This window comes from Agrilus planipennis, unplaced genomic scaffold, assembly GCF_000699045.2.
Source record: "Agrilus planipennis isolate EAB-ADULT unplaced genomic scaffold, Apla_2.0 scaffold42, whole genome shotgun sequence".
In the NCBI taxonomy this organism is placed as follows: domain Eukaryota; kingdom Metazoa; phylum Arthropoda; class Insecta; order Coleoptera; family Buprestidae; genus Agrilus; species Agrilus planipennis.
Genome location: NW_020438888.1, coordinates 1,173,636 through 1,195,631, shown reverse-complemented (window position 1 = coordinate 1,195,631; position 21,996 = coordinate 1,173,636). Strand labels below are relative to the sequence as shown.

Sequence of the window (21,996 nt, the reverse complement as noted above, 5' to 3'; positions counted from 1 at the left end):
GGTGCTTATGTATGCGTATAGTCTCGGAAAGTTTGTATCGATGGCTATTTTTAGCGGAGAACTATGACCTTCTCTTCATGCACAGAACAACACACCTAACACATACAACCGGTTTGTAGATTCATGGCAAGGAATTTCAAATTTTAGTCGAGTGGTTAAATAAATTCATTTCCGTTAATTTGTTGTCTGATCAATGTGTCGAAATCTGTATCTTTGCATACATGGATGGGTGTCTGCATAGGTAGATATATTATGTGTAATGCACCCATATGTGCTTTTTGTACACATTAAAATTCTTAATTAACAGTCTAGTATTATTTTGAATCCACTCAGCCTTGTCTTTTGTATAACAACTATTAAATTGAAAACAAAGTAGAGATGACAGTACCCAACATTATTGTCATGAATGCCTAATATAAATACGGTAAAAAATAGTCATGGCATGAAGGCTATAGCTAACATACCGTATATGACTGACTCTCCATATGTAGGCACCACCGTATGAGACTGACTATAGGTACCTCTAATAAAAGACTAAACACAAGAAGAGACTTAGCCTACATTCAATCACAACATTTTATAAAACGCGTTTGAAGTAAGCCTCTTCTTGTTTTTATTAGTTCCATCACTACGGTGTCCTTTCCTATTTCATGTAGGTACCTCTACCTGTCAATTTATCCATAAACAAAAATGTCTGTTTTCTTTTTTAATTACTTGTAGAAGTTAAGGGTAAGCCTCTTTTGGTTTAGTGGCGTCAAGAATGTTACATTACAGACCATATCACAATCATAATCAGTAATATTCGTAGAAAAAATGATGATATGAAAATTATACTTTAAGGATATAGGCATTTTATCATTCATTTAAGTCTAATAAATAAAATTCTCCTGATTTTGATTTACATTATTAAGTTGCATGTTTACTTACTTACAAATCTTAAAAGATAAAGACGCCATATACTTGTCATACTGCACCTGATTCGATTTAATTGTACTGTTACAAGAATTCATTCATATGTACCTGCGTATTTATTCCTTTAACATATTTTACATGATTCATTTTTAATATTTCGAAAAGGGTTAGGTAGATTTGAGTCATGTGATAAAAATCACGATTTAAATGGGCCAAAAAGCCGATAAAGTATCTAATTAGAAAGCTGAAATCAAAGATGTCATTTTCGGGTTAAATCTGACCCCAGAATTATTGTGTGAGCAGCTCAAGATTTTTAGATATCCTAATCTCAAAATTCGAAAAATACACTTTGCATTTTTGTGAGCATTACCACGCGAAGTAAAAGGTCAAAACACTTAATAAGGTACCTAGTAGTAGTTTTTTAGATAACGTTTATCGCAGACTTCCAATCAGGTCTGGTGTATCGATTTCGTCTCGTTAAGTTTTAAGATTAGGATACCTCGAAATTTCAATGCACCAGAGATTATCTTTTTTGTGTATTTTTTTTGTCCATTCCTTATGCTCTTGAATATCCTAATCATAAAACTAAACAAGTCGATTTAGCTTTATTAGGATTTTGAAATTAGTATATGGATTTTAAAGTGTTGATGTTCAAGGGCAATTGTAACATAAGGCCAAACTCTAATTCTAGGATAAAAGTTACCTTGGAAATGACTCAGTACTCCAATATGTTGATTGTTTGGCCTTTTACTTCACAAGGTAAAAATTGCGTTTTTTAGATTTTTGATTTAGAATATCACAAAACTCTGATGTATTGACGCAATTCTAAGGCCCATTTCGTTGGAAATGATAATCTTTTGTTTTTTGCTTCCTAACCCTTAATTTTGGTGGCCTGTTATAACTCGATGAATAACTGTTACTGCGGTCGGTGGTGTGGTATAAGAAAATTATTGATGTCATACGACAAATTGATAGAGGCTTACGCTGCCAGTAGGCGAATTGATGCTGTCCTGATTCGGATCTCAACTTTATATCTAAATCAGAAAAGCATAAGTTCTTTTAAAATACTTTAGTAAGAATACCAGCAACCTTATGGTACTAAACAATCAAACAAAAGCATTATTGGGTATTGGGTTAGGTTAGGTTAGGTTGGGTTACCTTAAAACAACACTCATGTTGTGTATTTCTTTTGTTTAGACCTATGTAAACCTTTAAGAAGTCCTTAATTTTTGTTGATTTTGGTTTGTTTGGTTTACTTTCTTTTTATAAAGATCGAAAAGTATGCGAAGAAATGCCCTGTACGCCCAATATATATAAAACACGTGTTGGTATTTTGTCACGATTGTGAATTGGTAGAATTGGCTTAATTTTATTTAAAGATGTGTATTTCTGAACATTTTTCGACTATACATATACACAAACATCCGAACATGTTGGATCTCATCCTCATAGAACTGATAGATATACATAAATTCCAACCAAATGATTCATTGTTGAACAGTGTGGCCTTCCTTTTGTTGAATCACTTTCTTCATTGTACTGTACAACGTTTTTATTGTAAAATTATGTATGTTAATGTATAGTTGATTCAATATCATGGCCATTATACCTTTTTTGAACATTTCTGTTTTCTGTACTCATCCTTATTTGAGATGTTTACAAAAAACAAGTGAGTAAATTTTAGGCTACCACTCTCATTTTATGAAAAGTAACAAATGGTTAACAGTAATCTTCCGTGTTGCGTAATAGTTGCCAAATATTTGGTAGCACCTATACGTCATGCTTTATTAGGAATTTTAATTGATATATTAATCTATTTTTATTACCTACTTACGGTTATCAAGTTATTTATTATTTCAGTCAATAATAATTTAGTAATAGTTTTATTAATTCGTTGTACACGTGGTGGAGTCACTATGTTTGTGACCATATAACTATTATAATTCTGAACAGTCCTAATTAAAAAGTCAAGGATGTTCATACCCGATAGCCAGGCGCTTAAGTTATTTCAAACTAATGATACCTAATAGTCCCACGGAGACTACGATCCAAATGTTGCGGACAATCCTTGTATTTAAAAACTTAACTGGTTGGACACGCATCTCCACTCTTTCCAATCCTGAGTTAATCTTCGCATTTCCTCTTTAGTGCCTTTTGGTGGATATTACTTAAATACCAAAAAAAACACTAATAATAACAAATAACAATTTATAATAACCAGAACAAAACGAAAACACAAGTAACAAAAAGCACAAAGAGTGAAACAAACAAACGAGAACAAGGTAACAGAAAGAACAAGATAATACAACAATAACAATAACAAAGACAACAAAAATGAAACAATGTAGCAAATAGGCAAAGGCACTTACGAAAGGTGGTAGTAGCGGTAGACGAGAGACTGTCTTGAGATAAGAAATTTTAGAGTATTTATAGGATAGGGTTGTTAGTAATTTTGATAGAATGTTCTAGAAGGAAAAGTAGTGAGAGAGAGGGTGAAGACACTAGTTTATAGGAATACATAGAATTAGACAGTACAGAATTCAAGAGAAAGCAATTAAGGGTAAAACCAGATATTAGTATGGGAGTGCATGCAGGTATGGTTGAAGTTGGATTTCCAGGTAAAAGTGATTGAAAGAACAATAGAATTTAGATTGAAAGGAAACCAAAGTATTTACAAGATAAGAAGTTGAAAAGAATTGAAATAATATTTGAAGTGAAATAATATTCGAAATGAAATATTATTTGAAATGAAATATTATTTGAAATGGAAAAATTAGAAAAAAATATTTACATACAGAAAAAACAAAAAGAGTTATTTCGCCACACCTCAAAACTCGAACAATCCACATCCTTAACTATTTGCGAACAGTAATCCAATATAGGTCTATCTCTCCTCCTCTTAGTTTCTGTTTCTGCTTCTAATACAATTGTAACTAGCCCTTCATGTCTGAGAACATGTCTTACTAACCTATCTCATCTATTTCTTGTTGAGTTCCACAGTCATTTTTTCTAATTCCTCATTTCTAACTTTCTCTCTCGACGGCATCCTTATCATTCGCTTATAACACTATATTTCGAACGCTTTTAACCTACGTATATTCAAATTAAAGTAATTTTGAGGAGCGCTAAAAAGAATTGATTGTCAAAGTGGGTAGTAGATGAAATAAGTCCTTGCTTGGACCAATGCTGGGGCTTCTCTTTTGTCTTCATTTCGTCCGTCTCATCTGTTTCTCCCCAATCAACCAATCAAACATCCATTCTCATGGTTCCTAAAAAAGGACTGAAGGGAGTCTTCCTGTCTTCCGCTGCACGCCCATCAGCATTTTAGCGGGAGTGAAATACCCCAAAATTTTTTTTTTTATTGTTAGATTCGAATATAGATTTTCCTCTAATGGTTTGCCTGAACTACATATTAAGTAGCTACCTATAACAATACTAATATGCTGATGATAGGGTTACCTATAAAATCTATAATAATATTCTTAAAGTTGTTCAGGGGAGTGTAGGTTTTTATTACTTTGCTGCAAAACGATTCCATTGTTCTTAACACGTGTTATTACAATCACACGCTGATTTGTTTTCCTCTAATACTGTAGTTTATTAAAAGTTTTGTGCAGTGAATGAGCACGATAAATAGTACGCGATATCTGTATACATATATATTGTATATATCTGTATACATATATATTGTATATGTAATAGTTTTTGTAAAGTACATACATACATACATATAGTATATAACTGATAAGGATTTATGTTAGGATCTCGCATTTTAACAATTTTCTAGTTTATTGCTCTCGCTAATATCTTGCTAACTATCGTTTTGTTGGGTTCTCTTATCGGAAACGAACGAAATCTCTATTTTCTACTTTATTGTTCTACACTGGGTCGGCGAACTTCGTAATTGAGTGTATAAAACCGCTCGTGGGGTAATTTATACATATGTATAGAAGGAGAATTGATTTCCGAAGTTTTTAAACGCTTTGGATACAGTTTCGATTAGGGGGCACTTCTAATCAGGAGAAACAAAACCCTCCAAATACAGTGTAAACTCTATATAACGACACTTGAATATTTTTCGGCGTTATAAAGAGTGGTCGTTAAATGGAGAGAAATAAAAGATATTATTTTACTATTCTATAATAACATGCACTTACCAATATACTACCCATTTTGCACACGAACATTATTATTCATACATTGCGTATAGCCTGTTATCTTCGTCTGATGTTTTTTGCTGCTCCAATATTTTAATTGTATTTTGTTACGTATCTTGAGATACTGCTGGATCAATTTGATTATATAAAAAGTACTTTTTTAATAGTTTCGCTGCATCAAGTGCTTGTTTGATGCTTGGTGGAGGGACAGGATCGTCTTCTTCAACAACGTTCACAGCTGCAGTTCTTATCTATTTCGACAACTTAAAAAGTACTGCTTAATGATTTATAATGCCGCATAGTTGTCGTTAAATAGAGTGAGCGTGACGCTATATAGAGTGTAATATTGCATAGAAAACAATGTAAACCAACCAAAGTCAAGCAATATCGACGTTTTAAGGAGTTTGTCGTTAAATCGAGTGACGAAAGAGTTTGCACTGTACTTCATTTATTACTTATTATAGATGATGTAGATGATACTTGAATGAATTTTTAGCGGAAGGGGTAAAAATATATATTACGCACCTAAAGAAGAATGTACGGCATTTTTTTCTGCGTGTGAATTGACACTCGAGCCAAAAATGAGGTCGGGAAACTACCTGGAAGGGATCAAAGAATGTCGGTATTTTCTTCCCGACGATATTTTATCTTACTCCTGTCCGAAAGGTACTATGTTTCTTGGGAAAAAATCGTATTTACTTACGTAAGCTGTAAAACGGCATACATATAATCACCGAAGGAAGCATCATCAGTTTATTGAAGGACCATCTCCTTCTTTTTTTTTTCATTAATATGGACCTAGGTATGAGTTACCAAACTAGAAAGGTTTTTCTCTTGAATATTTTTTGGTTAGCATGGGTTAGGTTAGTTGAGTGAAACAACTCCGAAAGTAGTTAGAAATATTATCCATATGCTCCAAAAGTTCCTTTCGGGATTTTCGTGTCTAATGAAGGCCAATATGTAAAAAAGATTTTGGGGTCAATCGGGCATGGTCCCTAATCGGAACTTTGGCGTAGTTTTTAACCCCCGACACAATAGTGGTGTTATATATTTAACGTGTGTATCTGAATGGACCGATATTGATTTAATTTATTTGTTTGAAGGGTGACTAAGATCGAGACTGTTTTTAAGTAAGATTCATTATTAAGGATTTTTTAATTTTTTAAAAACAAGGTTAGAAGCGTTTGAAATATATGGTGTTTACAGACGAATAATGAAGATGCCGTGGACAGAGAAGAGGAGGTATTAGAAAGAATAGGACAAAAGATATGTTAAAAGCAGAAACAGGAGATATTAGGACTAGAGGTAGACCTAGGTTAGATTACTGTTCACAAATAGTTAAGGATGTGGGATGAAGTAGTTTTAATAACCGAGCGGCAAGGCCTAGAGGTTTAGACCATTGCTTAGCATTCGGGAGGACGCCGGTTCGATTCCGGGTCCGTCTGCTTTGGTCCAAGTTTTTCTGTGGTTTCCTTGGATCACCTAGGCAAATGCTGAGGCAGTAATATTCCACAGATAATTTTTCATTCTCTTCTGTCTTCATTTTGTCCGTCTCATCTTTCTCACCCGAACTACCACCACCCACCCATTCCCACCATTCCTGAAAGCAGGCTGAAGAGGGCCTTCCGGCATAGTCCGGAGGGACTGCCCGCCCACCAGCATTACTGGCTGGTGGGAATGAAACACCTAAAAGTTTTTTTTTGAGTATAGACCATTGCATAGCATTCGGGACGACGCCGGGTCGATTCCGGGTCCGTCTGGCTTGGTCCAAGTTTTTCTGTGGTTTCCTTGGATCACTTAGGCGAATGCTGAGGCAGTAATATTCCACAGATAATCTTTCACTCTCTTCTGTCTTCATTTCGTCCGTCTCATCTTTCTCACCCGAACCACCACCCACCCATTCCCACGATTCCTGAAAGCATGCTGAAGACGGCCTTCCGCCCTACCTTCCGCCGTAGTCCGGAGGGATTGCCCGCCTACCAGCATTACTGGCTGGTGGGAATGAAACACCCAAAAGTTTTTTTTTTGAGTAGTTTTAAGGAAATACATAGATTAGTTCAGGATAGGAAAGAGTGGAGGTGCGTGTCCAACCAGTCTTAGGACTGCCTGCCTTATGGTGATGATGAATGCGTAATTACAAATTAAAATGTATGAACTGTTCGGAAAATAAAACACAGAATAGAATCTGCGGTTATACCTATAGCGCACAGTCTGACTGTCAGTCCATTTATACATTCATATAAATATAATAGTGGTTATTATTATTATTAAAAGTCTCGCAATGTCCGATCGGCGCGTTCAATTACTTGACCCTAATTATAACGGCGCCAGACCGTTGCCAGACAATCGTGAACCGTCCCTTCCGTGGCTGCCTGTCTCTTTCCTGTTCACCGGATGCCGCGAGCGCAACACGTAACCCTACTTGTCGTAACTTGTTGCGACCTTCGTTCGAATGACAACGGCGTCGTTGACGTGAGATACGATCATTGTCGAAGTGCGTTCGCGATTTCTTACTTCTGCGTATTGCATCGCAAATGCAACTCTTACTTTGTACACATATACAGGGTGGATTGAAATTCAAAACTATATATATATGATTGTCTAGTTTTTAAAAATTATAAATTACAATTAAAAAAAAATATTTTAATGCAATTATGACGTTGTAAACAGTCAGTGTAATTGATGATGAGTCAAACATAATAATGTTGGTTCATAAAATAGCATTAAATATATAAAATGAGAATTGCTAATTGGTGAGGCATCTGTTCTTTTTAGAATTTAATTTTATATGCGCATTTATTTTTATTGCTTGGTCGTAATTTTTTGTTACGTTGCAGATTTTTTTTACAGTGTTAATAGATCATTAGGTCAATAGGACGCAAATAAATTGTGTGGACCTTCGATGAATGTACGTTGTACGTATTATGGTTTTATCGTTATTAAAAACTGGTTGGACCCGTTCACTTCTATCTGCTAGTAATTGTTTCGAGATTGAATTTTCATAGAAAAGTCATTTGCCCCTGGGTGATTGTCTTAAATCAATACAAAATCGATGCAATCCAGATTTAATATATTAATGCTTGATCATAAAGCAACAGTAAATGTTCTTCTTTGCTGGGAGGTTGCTGATACGAAGGCGTAGAATGGCCGAACATATTTTTTTTTTAAATTTTGACTTCCAACTCGAAACATCAATATATAACTCTAAGTGCTTATTGAATCGCAGCCTAACATAACCTCACTTGATCCAAGCTTAAGCTATGGCAATTTAAAGAAAGGACAAGAGTACTACAACACGTTTTGTTCGTGTTGTGTTTACCTACTGTAACGTTACGATTACAACCAAACGAATGATAGCTTTTTCGGGATCGTAGCGCAGCGTGAATAAAAATGATCTGGGCCGGTAGCTCAATGAAAGAAAATAAAACGGCGGCAAAGTCTTTGGAATGTTTATGTACAGGAGCGATAACTGGTCGCATGGACGGTCTAGTACCAAGTTAAAACTTACATCTAAATTACTATACTATACACCAAGTTAACCCCCTGCGCGTCTCTTTCCCTCCGGTATGAGACGACGAAAAAGAACCGGATGAATGTAATAAAAATTAGAAAGTTATCTCTGCTAAAACGCATTTTGCTAGAAAACTGTTTGTTACCCTTCGGCCGCTTCGCTACCCTTGGAAGTGCAGGTAGTCGAAGGCTTTCGAAGTTTTGTGATAAATTCGGCGGGAAAAAGACGCAGAAGGTTAAATATTCTATTTACAAATTCTACGAACTACAAACGGCTTAAATACAATTTGGCCCGAGGGTAACTAGCGTGACCGCTACAGTACCCCCTTGCCAGTGATTATGTCACGATACTGAAAAGAGATATTTATATATACAACTGAAAGAAAAAAATGTATGTACAACTTATGCTATGAAGAACGTAAAAGTAATGCTATATATTATTACAGATTGGTCTATACAATGTTAACGACCTTAGCATCCAGCTTGGTAACGGTCGGGGAATCTAACACGTCTACCTGATCTTCGGGGGTTGTCGTTGTGCTCAGCTGGTTGTAGATTTGCGGGACATTGCGGATAGCTTTGTTGTTGTCTTTGGCAATCGTCTAATATGTATGCTGGCTTCAGGCGGTCGATTGACACCGTAGTATTTCTTCCATTCATAAATACTACGAATGTCTTTAACCCTCGGTCGATGACTTTAAAGGGTCCGTTGTATGGCATTTGCATGGCATTTCGGTGGGCATCATGGCGAACGAAAACATATTTGCTTGTTTGTAAGTCTTTAAATAAAAAGATCTTACGTTGTCCATGCGATGTCGGGTTTGTCGGTCGAACTTCTTGGAAATGCTGGCGTAGTTGTTGTATGAAGGTGGATTCGTCGCATCCTTCAGCTGATTTGACCAGAAATTCCCCTGGGAGTCGCAGTGGCTCGCCGTACACCATTTCCGCTGTTGTCGCTTGCAGGTCTTCTTTGAAAGCTGCCCGTATGCCTAGTAGAACTGTGGGTAGAATTGCAGTCCATTGATTGTTTTGATGGCACCGTATGGCAGCTTTCAATTGGCGATGCAACCGTTCCACCATGCCATTTGCCTGAGGGTGAAACGCAGTTGTGTGAATATGAGTCGTACCAGTTAAGCGGTTCAACGACTTAAACAAGTGCGACTCAAACTGCCGACCTTGGTCTGTTGTTAATCGTACAGGCACCCCGAACCGACAAATCCAGCCTTCGTAAAAAGTACGTGCGACTGTCTCCGCTTCCTGGTTTGGCATCGGGAAAGCCTCAGGCCAGCGAGTGTAGCGATCCACGCAGGTAAGGCAGTATTTATTGCCTTCTGAGTACGGCATTACGATTATGTCCACGTGGACATGCTCGAAGCGGGCTGTGGGGGTTGCAAAACTTGCGACAGGTGCCGAAACGTGGCGTGAAGTCTTTGACCGTTGGCACTGTACACAAGCTCGTGCCCAGGTGTGACAGTCTTTTTTCATTGACGGCCATACGAACCGTTGTGTCACAAGTTTTACCGTAGCTTTAACTCCGGGATGCGACAAGTTATGTACGGAGTTAAAAGCTACCTGACGAAACGGTTCTGTTAAGAAGGGCCTTGCTGTTGACGTAGAGAGATCGCAGAAAACTTCTGAATTAGTTCCTGGGATTGCTACTTTTTTTAGGTGAAGGCAGGAACCTTGTTGCATGAAAGTTTGCAATTCTCCATCATTTTCCTGCGATTTTGCGAGACTCTCGTAGTCAACTGTCGCGGTGACCGCCTCAACTCGCGAAAGAGCATCGGCCACTACATTGTCTTTACCGGAGATGTGTTTTATATCTGTAGTAAATTGGCTGATATAGTCCAGGTGCCTACACTGTCGCGGGGAAGCTTTCTCTGGTTTCTGCCGAAAAGCGAAAGTTAACGGTTTATGGTCCGTAAATACCGTGAACACGCGAGCTTCCACCATATGTCGAAAATAGTGCACTGCCAGATATATTGCCAGTAACTCGCGGTCGAACGCACTGTATTTTTGCTGTGTTTCGCTTAGCTTTTTCGAAAAGAAACCCAGAGGTTCCCACTTATTGTTTATATGTTGCTGCAGCGTAGCACCGACGGCATTGTCTGACGCGTCACACACGAGTGCCAGTAAAGCCCCAGGCTGGGGATGGGCGATTAACGTGGCTTCTGACAGTTCTTCTTTTGCCTTTAGAAAACACTCCGTAGCTGCAGGGGTCCAATCTACTGGTTGTTTACCTTTCTTTTTATCGCGAAGGAGATCGTTAAGCGGCGCTTGGTATTCGGCGGTTTTAGGCAAACACACGCGGTAAAAGTTCAGCATGCCTAAAAACTGCCGAAGTTGTTTCGCGGTTTTTGGTTGTGGGAAATTCCGGATCGCTTCCACTTTGTCTGGCAGGGGACGAATGCCGTTACGCGTAACCAAAAAACCTAAAAACGATACTTCACACACACCGAACGCACACTTCGACGGATTTATGACCACCCCGTACTCTTGCAGTCGTTGAAACAACTGTTGAAGATGCTGATGATGTTCCTCATCGTTCGCGGAGGCGACTAATATATCGTCCAGATAGGCGTAGCAGAAGTCCATTTCCCAGAGGACCTCATCTATAAAACGCTGGAACGTTTGGGCTGCATTGCGTAGTCCGAAACTCATATACGGGAACTCGAATAAGCCAAAAGGTGTTGTGATGGCTGTTTTACATATGTCCTCGTCGGCTACAGGGATTTGGTTGTAGGCCCGGACTAAATCGATTTTAGAAAAAATCTTTTTACCCCGGAGCTCCTGTGCGAAGTCCTGTATGTGGCGTACCGGGTAGCGGTCAGGTATTGTCCGCGCGTTAAGCGTCCGGTAGTCTCCACAAGGTCGCCATTCCTCGTCCTTTTTGGGTACCATATGTAAGGGCGCAGCCCAACTGCTGGATGACGGGCGCGCTGTTCCGAGTCGCATCATGGTTTCGAACTGTTTTCGCGCTGCTACTAACCTATCTGGAGCGAGTCGGCGGGGTTTGCTGACGGTGGGTGGTCCAGGGGTTGTATTTATGTAGTGACGTGTGGTATGCTTGATCTCGGGAGCACGTCCATCGGGACGTGTTATCTCGGGATATTTGGCTAACAGGTCATGATAAGGTGAATGCCCGTTAATCACTTTAACCGCCGCTACACTTGTCACGCACACCCGACCACGGGATGAGAGGTTCGTTTCCTGGTCTATCAACTGGCCACGTTTGATATCTACCAGTAACCCGTAATGAGCCAAAAAGTCCGCACCGATTATGGGCTTGGAGATATCCGCGATAACGAACTTCCAAGGAAACGAACGACGCAGTCCTAGGTTGAGAGAAAGGGTTGTGGTGCCGTAAGTCACGATGATCGAACCGTTTGCGGCCGCTAGTTCGTACGACGACCTTTTGAGTGGCCCACGAATTAATGTCCGGGGGTACACACACAGGTCCGCACCAGTGTCCACTAAAAAATCAGTCTTTGTCTCGCGATCGGTGACAAACAGACGGCGCGTTTTAAAATCCGGGTCACTTGCCGCCATCAGTGCCCGTTTGTTGCGTTTCCCGCGAAATTGCAGGGATGTTTGCATTTGTTTGCCCTGTTGCCAAACTGCCAATGATACCAGCACACTCCAGAAGCTGGTGGTTCGCGCGACCGCGAGCGACGGCGGCTAGTCGAACGAGACCGCGGGCGATGGGATTCCGGCGGTCTGTTGTCCCGAATAGCACTCACTTCCTGCCGTATGCTGGCTAATTCCTCCCGCAAGTGCAGCGTAAGCTGTGCTAACTGAATCTGCACTTGGGCCTCCAGGGATGGGCTTTGGGTCTCCGCAATACAGGGCGTTGTAATTTTCGTCGCCTCGTGTACGGCGTCTGCAAGATCAGCGACTTGGTCCAGACTGCTGTTTTTTTGGGTGGCTAGGATGGCCTGCAACGAAGATGGTAAACGGCCTAGCCATAGTGTCCGCACCACACTTTCTGATACGGCTGACCCGCCGAGATCCCGCAAGTGCCTCAAAAACTGCGAGGGCTTGCGGTCCCCGATCGCCTCGTGCTCCAAAAGCCGTCGCGTCCGTTCCTCCTGCGAGGAGCTGAGCCTCTTTATAAGCTCTTCCTTCAATTTTTTATAGGGTTCGTGGGATGGTGGAGACAATGCGATATCCTTAACTTCTATTACGTGTTTCGGATCAAGGGCGCTCAGGATATAACCGAATTTTGTGGTTTCGGCTGAAACTCCACTAACTTCGAAATTTCTCTCCACTATCGCGAACCAAAGTTCAGGCTCTGCGGGCATGAATGCTGGGAGACGAACCGACACACGGTCTATTTGTGGGGAATTGTCTTGAGCCATTTTTGGTCACCGCCAGAAAATTTGCGCACTTTAACACACACACGCGCGTAAATTATTACCGACGCGGATAATCACTTTTATTCGCGCACTGATCACGTCGGGGTCACCACTTTCGGGATCGTAGCGCAGCGTGAATAAAAATGATCTGGGCCGGTAGCTCAATGAAAGAAAATAAAACGGCGGCAAAGTCTTTGGAATGTTTATGTACAGGAGCGATAACTGGTCGCATGGACGGTCTAGTACCAAGTTAAAACTTACATCTAAATTACTATACTATACACCAAGTTAACCCCCTGCGCGTCTCTTTCCCTCCGGTATGAGACGACGAAAAAGAACCGGATGAATGTAATAAAAATTAGAAAGTTATCTCTGCTAAAACGCATTTTGCTAGAAAACTGTTTGTTACCCTTCGGCCGCTTCGCTACCCTTGGAAGTGCAGGTAGTCGAAGGCTTTCGAAGTTTTGTGATAAATTCGGCGGGAAAAAGACGCAGAAGGTTAAATATTCTATTTACAAATTCTACGAACTACAAACGGCTTAAATACAATTTGGCCCGAGGGTAACTAGCGTGACCGCTACAGTACCCCCTTGCCAGTGATTATGTCACGATACTGAAAAGAGATATTTATATATACAACTGAAAGAAAAAAATGTATGTACAACTTATGCTATGAAGAACGTAAAAGTAATGCTATATATTATTACAGATTGGTCTATACAATGTTAACGACCTTAGCATCCAGCTTGGTAACGGTCGGGGAATCTAACACGTCTACCTGATCTTCGGGGGTTGTCGTTGTGCTCAGCTGGTTGTAGATTTGCGGGACATTGCGGATAGCTTTGTTGTTGTCTTTGGCAATCGTCTAATATGTATGCTGGCTTCAGGCGGTCGATTGACACCGTAGTATTTCTTCCATTCATAAATACTACGAATGTCTTTAACCCTCGGTCGATGACTTTAAAGNTTCCGGTCACTCCAAAATTTTTTAGACGGTAAAACCTTCACCTCAAATGAGGAGGTCAAAAACCTCCTCGATCAGTTTTTTGCCAGCAAAGACCAAAAATTTTATGAGCGTAGAATTATGCTACTACCAGAAAGATGGCAAAAGGTGTTGGACCAGAACGGTCAATATATAATTTAATAAAGTATTTGTTTATTATACGAAAACTGTCTTTCATTTACACAAAAAAAAACGAAATGACTTTCCGAACAACCCGATAGTTACCTATAAAATATGAGCAAATTAATGAATTAATAAAAGCTCTATACCCTGTCGGTACCAATACTTCGGCGAACGTGTGTCTAAAACTCCATCTGTATAGTTCTTTCTTTTCGCATAGCGACAGGTTCTTCCAGTCGCCCCTCTCCTTTTGTCTTAGGGCGCACAGTTCCGGGGTGGTTTCCTTCCATCGTATCGCCGGAAAAGGAAAGTCGGTTCTGTCGAAGTATTCCGGATTGCCGTTTATTCCGAACCCCACCACCTCCCGATTTCCTATAACTTTGCGGTCGTACGCACTGATACGTCGAATGCCATCCAGACGTAACAGGGGCAGCAACCGGGATGCAAACAAAGTAGTAACCGTATTCCTAGTATTGACATTGCTTTTTAGGATATTGACATTTTTTTCAAATCTAATCGGAAGCATTAAATTTGACATTATGACTGATTTCTATTCGTTCTTTATTTTCGTTTAAATAGTTGAAGTTTTGACACTAACTGTAAACAATATGAATTGTACATGGATACGTGTGAGCATATGTTTTTTTGTTGCTATTGGGATCCGTCAAATGGGCATACACCATCTAGTAGCAAAATTTATAACTCGAATGAGGGAAAAATTTACATAGGAACTGTGCANAACTGTTTGTTACCCTTCGGCCGCTTCGCTACCCTTGGAAGTGCAGGTAGTCGAAGGCTTTCGAAGTTTTGTGATAAATTCGGCGGGAAAAAGACGCAGAAGGTTAAATATTCTATTTACAAATTCTACGAACTACAAACGGCTTAAATACAATTTGGCCCGAGGGTAACTAGCGTGACCGCTACAGCTTTAAGTTCAATTCGGTTAGCATTATAATTTTTGGAGTATGTAAAGACAACACGAACGAAGTGAAATTTCCAGATGCAAGTTGAAATTTCAAGTTATAACTCGAAGTTCAAAAAATGAATATGTTTGGCCCTTCTAGGCCTTCGTATGCTGAAAACGTTTGTCTCAAAATTTTTGGTAATTTGGTTGTAAATTTCTCTATGCCTGAAGCTAAAATTTCGACATGAGAAGATACTTGGTCCTTTCTTCGTTATAATGTCAGTCTCATAGGTACCGAAAAAAGTAAATATTAAAGGTTTTTTTTTTTAATTTAGCCCATCATTGCTTAACAATAATTAAATTATTTATTTATTTTAAGGTTTGACGTTGCGTATAGTATAGTATTAATGTCTATTTTATTAAATTGCTTACAATTTGCATGTTCGTTTTCATTGTTCAGAGTTAATCATGCAAGTTATAAACGATTCAATTTCCTTAATTTAATGAATGAAAAAATAACAGTGATTACGTTGTAATGATTGTCGTTATTTCTGCGTTCATTTAAATAAACTTTGATCAAAACGTAGTTTGTAAAATTGTTGAACCGTATAAATGAATATCTATTTCTACAACCGCGATAACCTTATTTTGTGTTAACATCGTGTCTATTTATAGTTTTAACTTTGTCATTAAATAATAATGATGATGCCTGTGAAAGATCGCTCATTGTGTATGGATAAGGAATTTCAAAACATTTTTTTAATTTTTTTATTTAACAGTGTAATGTCAAAAATTTGGGCACATGACTAGATGATGGCCCCCACCCCCTTCGGGGGGTGGGATCGAAGGAGGAGGTCTCCCTCACCACTGTACCATAAAAAGTTCGTGGCGGTCTCACTCTCATAAAAAGTTATGGGGGTTAGATGAGGGTGGGGGTAGGGGGGTCGAAATAGGGTAGGGGGGATCGAAAGAGGGTGGTCATCTGAGTAAAACCCCATAAAAAATTTGCGGCGGTCTCACCCCCATAAAAAGTTATGGGGGTTGAAAGTTGATTATTTTGACAATTTTCATACACTATAATTCAAATAAAATTCAATAAAAACAATATTTTCAAGCGGGTGGAGGTGGGGGATCGAAAGAGGGTGGTCGCTTGAACAAAACTCGATAACCTAACCTAACCTAACCTAACCTACCCTATTGATAAAGATTTTTGAATATTGTTTAAGAATGACTATAAATATTTACATGCCTAGAAATGTATAAAAATTGGCATATTTATTAACTTTGAACCCCCATAACTTTTTATGGGGGTGAGACCGCCACGAACTTTTTATGGTACAGTGGTGGGGGAGACCTCCTCTTTCGATCCCCCCCTGAAGGTGGTGTGGGCCATCATCTAGACCTTTACCAAAATTTGTTTCTGGATATTATTAATTATAAGAAAAAAATGCAGACATTGTAAAAAGTGTAATCCCATAAACCATCTCGCACTTGGTCTATTTCACTTTATTATGCGTGATACCTACTGTCCAATGCTGGATAGTAAAAGCAATTAAGAAAGCTCATGAATTTCTCTTTTCTTTTATGTAATTGAAGGAAAGGTAATTTATTTATTCAAATAATTATCAACTTAATTAACAAATCATTACTGCATTTCATAGGCAACCGATGTTTAGGATAATTAATTAGGACGATGGGATTCTTTCCAGTCGTCTTTTTCGTAGTCCCACCAAGTTGCTATTCCCAATATGGGATTGTTTTCCATATCAAGCAAACGTCTAAATTGAATGGATCGACGTTCGTCTGAGAAACTATCGGGAAGAGGATTTAATCGATACAGTAGTCTGTTGTAAAATATGAACCAAATTAGAAAACCACAGTTGGCAAGTATAAGTGCACATCCGATGGTACATTTCCAGCTCCTAGTAAATTAAAATGATTTAGAATACTGTTTCTCTTACATTATTAGGCGTTAAAAAAAAAGAAGAAATTGATCAAAAGAATGTAATTTTGCCTCAACATGTACCAAATTAGGGAGATGTCGTCAGTTAGATTACATACTTGTTAGGCAAAGATTTAAAAATCAAGTGAAGGACTGTAGGAGTCATCCAGGAGCAGATATAGATAGCGATCAAAACTTAGTAGTAGTAATGAAGACCAATCTTAAATTGAAAATTCTGAATAAGAGGGAAGGTAGGAGACGTCTGGACTTAGAAAAGCTAAAATGTAACGGAACGCGTGATAGGCTAGGTACAAGGACAGACGAAATACTAAAGGCGGCGAGTGAAACGAATGATGGGGACATAGAGACAGAATGGAACTGCATTAAAACGTGCCTAAAGTCAGCAGGTACTGATATAATAGGCTTTAAACAAAACGTAGAAGTAGGAAACCCTGGAAAACAAATGACATTTTAGGATTAATAGCAGAAAGGCAGAAATACAAAAACAGGACAGACGAAGAAGGGCAGAAAAAGTATAAGGCTTTAAAATGGAAAATAATTAGGAAGTGTAGGGCAGCTAAGGAAGAGTGGATTGATAGAATGTGTAAAGAAGTAGAAGAAAAGTGTGAAGTAGGTAAAACCGATGAGGCGTATAATATAATTAAAAGAAATGTAGGTTACAATAGTAATAATATAAGAAAAGAGGCAGGGGTCATTTTGATAGCAAATGAGGAATAGGCAGACAGGTGGAAAGAATATTTAGAGAACCTTTACGCAGGCCCTGAGTTAGGAGATATATTAGAGCAGGAAGATAATCCCATAATGAGAGAAGAGTTCGATGTAGCATTAAAAAACATAAAGAATAATAAGACGCCAGGAGTAGATGGGATACAGGGGGAAATTCTAAAACATACAGCACAAGAGGTTAGAGATCGTATGTTTAAGCTACTTGGTCACATTTCCGAGACAGGAAAAGAAAGAAAGAAACGAAACGTGGTAGTAACCATACCTAAAAAGAGAGGCGCGGATAGGTGTGAGACATTTAGAACGTAGAACTAGAATGCTAAGCAATAGTCAAAGCTCTAAGACACAGCCACTCGGTAATTGATGTGAATAATTCTCCGTTGTTAAATATGTAATAAGTCACCAGAAAGTATATACCAACACTTACTCATATTCTGGAATATTTTAAAGGTACTGGAGGCACTGTAGAGTGCATCTTATGATAGCGCCACAACGTAAGGGGTGTAAAAAATATGCATAAAAAGTGCCCCAGTTAATGAGCCGTCAATGACTAATAACAGTTGTCAGTTTGGCAGCCGAGTTATCTTATCGCCCGTCGTCATCGCAAGCGTCAACAACGAAACACACTTACCTACTCGTGACCTTCACAACAGCTGGTACGCATACAGGTCAATTGTACTTGTGACGATTGGTAGTATAGTATAGTTACTGTTCGATTATCAAAACACAACAATAAGTTGAGTGTGATAATATTGTGGTCACATATGGACGGTGGAATGAGAATGCACTGGCGGCATCACGCGATACATCACGAATAGTTTGCCGAACAGGCAGGCATGGCATGCTGATACAATTATCGCTGCTGTTTGTACAGTTTGCGAGACACAGAAAGTTTGGTGACCGATGGGGTGAAGGTCAGCAAAGACGCCCAGTCGGTATACTGACGAAATCGTTTTGATATTAATTGAAGACGATCCTGGTTTTGAGTACCCGAGTCATTGCACGGCAAACAGGAATTCCGCGTGATGCAGTGTGGCGGATTTTAATTGTACCGTTGCCGTTGCATCGCCTAATGAAATAACTGGCACTGCATTCCTTCCTTGCCCGTGTTTGCCTGCGGAAATCTACCACAGCATGTATGGACGCCGCTAAGTAGTCCTGGTCATCATTGTCAGAGCAGTTGGACTTTTCGGTAAAGTCATTACCCTTATGTTTAAGTATATCACTATAGAATTGTACAGAGGAAGATGGAAAAATGGACGGAAGGACTATTAGGGGAAGAAGAAGATCAATTTGGGTTTAGAAGAAGTAGAGGAACGCGGGAGGTCATTCTAGCTTTACGAGTAACAATAGAGAAAACGATAGAAAAAAGAGTGCGTACATAGGGTTTGTAGATTTAGAAAAAGCTTTTGACAATGTTAAGTGGGACAAGATGTTAAATATACTTAAAAATCTAGGGATGAGTTACAAAGATGGAAGAGATACTAAGTCTGTATAAAAAGCAAGAGGCAATTATAAAGCTTGTAAGTATGCAAATTGTGTCCAACCAGTCTCAGGACTGACGAGCTTATGATGATGCACCAAATAGGTTGATGGGACACTGTCTCAGACATGAAGGCCTATTTAGAGACATATTAGAAGTAGAAAGAGGGGTAGAGGTAGACCTAAATTATATTACTGTTCACAAATAGTTTTAAGAAAATGCGTAGATTAGTTCAGGACACTAAGAAACATAAGAGGGTTTTTCGTGAAGACCAATTTTAAATAATTGCGCTATTATGAATAAGTTACACAGATAATATAACTTTTCATGGTTTACCAGAAATTGACGAATATTGTCATTAAGGATTTACGAATTCGATTATTATTTATTATAAGTATTTGATGATATCGTGACAGTAGCCGTTGCCAATGTAAAATCTAATAAAGTTTCAAGTTTATTTTGATTTTCAAAGAACTGCACTGTTCCCTATTCGTATTTCGGAACTGTTTTCATTAACGAAGTCGTCAACGAGACTTATTTTCGGTTGTTGAGTATGATGACTTATCAAAAAAACGTAGTCTTTCGTGATCAAAAGTAATATATTTTGAATAAATAAATTATTAAAAGATACAGTTATGTGTAAAATTAATTAAACTCCCATCTTCCTATCTTAGATCTATCAGAGTTAGGTTCGTATATACAGTTCCGGAGATCCGACAGTTATATAAAAATAATATAAAAATTAATTTTTCTGGATTTGAGTATCGTTTAATTTTCTCCTAACACCAACAAAAAATGATAAATTTTATGAAACGTAACGTATTAAATCAAAAGACAGCCTCTTGTTACAAAGGATTTGACACGAAAACCAAAGACCTTCAGGAAGTATGAAAATGGTTAAAAATGGCTTGTGTTTTAAATCTTCTGTTTCACTACAAAATATGTGATGCAAATTAGAAGTCGAGGTCGGCTGAAACTAATATGACATCTGCTAGCTTGATGTCAAGCTCACAGCAGATCATTATATTTGCCGTGGCAATAGGATCTACAAAGTTAATTCTTCCATTTCCAAATTAGCTACAAAATATAATACCATTTAGTTGGAGATTGACTGAAACGAATATGAGATCTGCTAGCATGATGTCAAGCTAACTGCAGATCATCAGATTTGCCGCTAACAATAGGATCTACAAAGTTAATTGCTTCACTACAAATTAGCTCAAACATATGATGCCAATCAGAGTCAGACCTACTGAAATCAATATGCGAATTGTTAGCATGATGTCAAGCTCACAGCAGATCATCAGATTTGCCGTTTACAATAGGATCTAGAAAGTTAATTCTTGCACTACAAATTCGCTACTAAATACGATGTCAAGCGAATAGAAGATCATCAGATTTGCTGCTAACAATAGGGCCTACAAAGTCAATTGTTTCACTACAAATTAGCTGCAAAATATGATGCCAATTAGAGTTTAAGATCGACTGAAACGAATCTGCTAGCACGATTATCAGATTTGCCGTCTACAATAGGATCTACAAAGTTAATTCTTGCACTACAAATTCGCTACTAAATATGATCGAGATCGACTGAAAGTAATATGTCATTTGCTAACATGATGTTAAGTAAACAGCGTATTATCAAATTTGCCGATAACAATAGGATCTATAAAGTTAATTCTTCCATTATAAATCTATATATATAGAAGAAAGTCGTCTTAGTTACACCATTTATAACTCAAGAACGGCTGAACCGATTTGGCTTAAAATTAGTGGGGAGGTAGCTTACAACCGGAAGAAGGACATAGGATACTTTTTATCAAGTTTCACGAGAAAAACGTGGTATATGTAAACGCAACTGACAGCAAAACGAAAAATTTATAAATCTACTCATCAGTCTAGCCGTTCATTTATTAAAAATGGTATAACAAAACTCAACTGAAATGGAATAACAAAACGCAACTGACTGCTAAACGTAATGTTGTCTATGGTTAAGTATGGTGTTTTATTTATAGTCAGATATACCTGAAACTTGGCTTTAATGCTTTTCCATACCTATTTCAACATTTTACAAAATTCTACCTCTTAGGAAGCTGAAAGGGGTTTGCAATGATTGCATGTTTGTGTTTCGTCCGATTTACTTGAAACTGGTTAAAAAATTCAATCTCTGTTGGGTGGGATGAGTGGTGAAGTGGAGTTGCAATGTTTAAATAGAACGTATATTATTTGTGGTCAGATTTACTTGAAACTTGGTTTTAATGGTCTCTCATTTAATTTCTAAAAGACCTATCTCGACATTTAGAAAATTCAATCTCTAAAGGGGTGGAAAGGTGTTGCAGTTTTTGTTTGGGACATACTTTATTTGTGGTTGAAATTACTTGAAACTTCGTACATATGCTGTTTGATATTATTATTCAAATGAAAAGACGTTACAACGTTTCCATGGGGTATATTTTATTTGTATTTGGATTTACTCGAAGGATGCTCATTGCTGAAATTAAGCAAATACGTGTTTTGGTAATTTTTAAAAATCAACCCGTAAGGATGAAATGTTGTAGCTACGTTTGTATTGGAAATCTAACTAAGATGGTGACATTACATAAAATTAAAACGTTGTAAGGGTGAATTGGGAGTTAAAAGGTTTTATGGAGAAACAATATTAATTTCTGCGAGCGAAGCCACGGGGAAAAGCTATAGGGTTGTTCGGAAAGTCATTTCCCGACAGAGGATTTAATTGTATTCTTTTGCACCCAACTTCACATTTAAACCGTATAATTTTTATATGCTTTGAGAGCTCATATAGCAAGGCTTGTGTGTGAAAAATTCCAATTAATTCTACGCAGTAGTTTTTGGTTGGTGCCCTTTT

The 21,996-nt window shown here is 38.4% G+C and overlaps 1 protein-coding gene across 2 annotated transcripts in view; it reads left to right on the top strand.

The window, feature by feature from the left end:
- LOC108744940 (nuclear receptor-binding protein homolog) overlaps positions 1–21,996 on the top strand; it is a 95,948-nt gene that overhangs the window by 889 nt on the left and 73,063 nt on the right. The gene's annotated exons all lie outside the window — the stretch shown is intronic.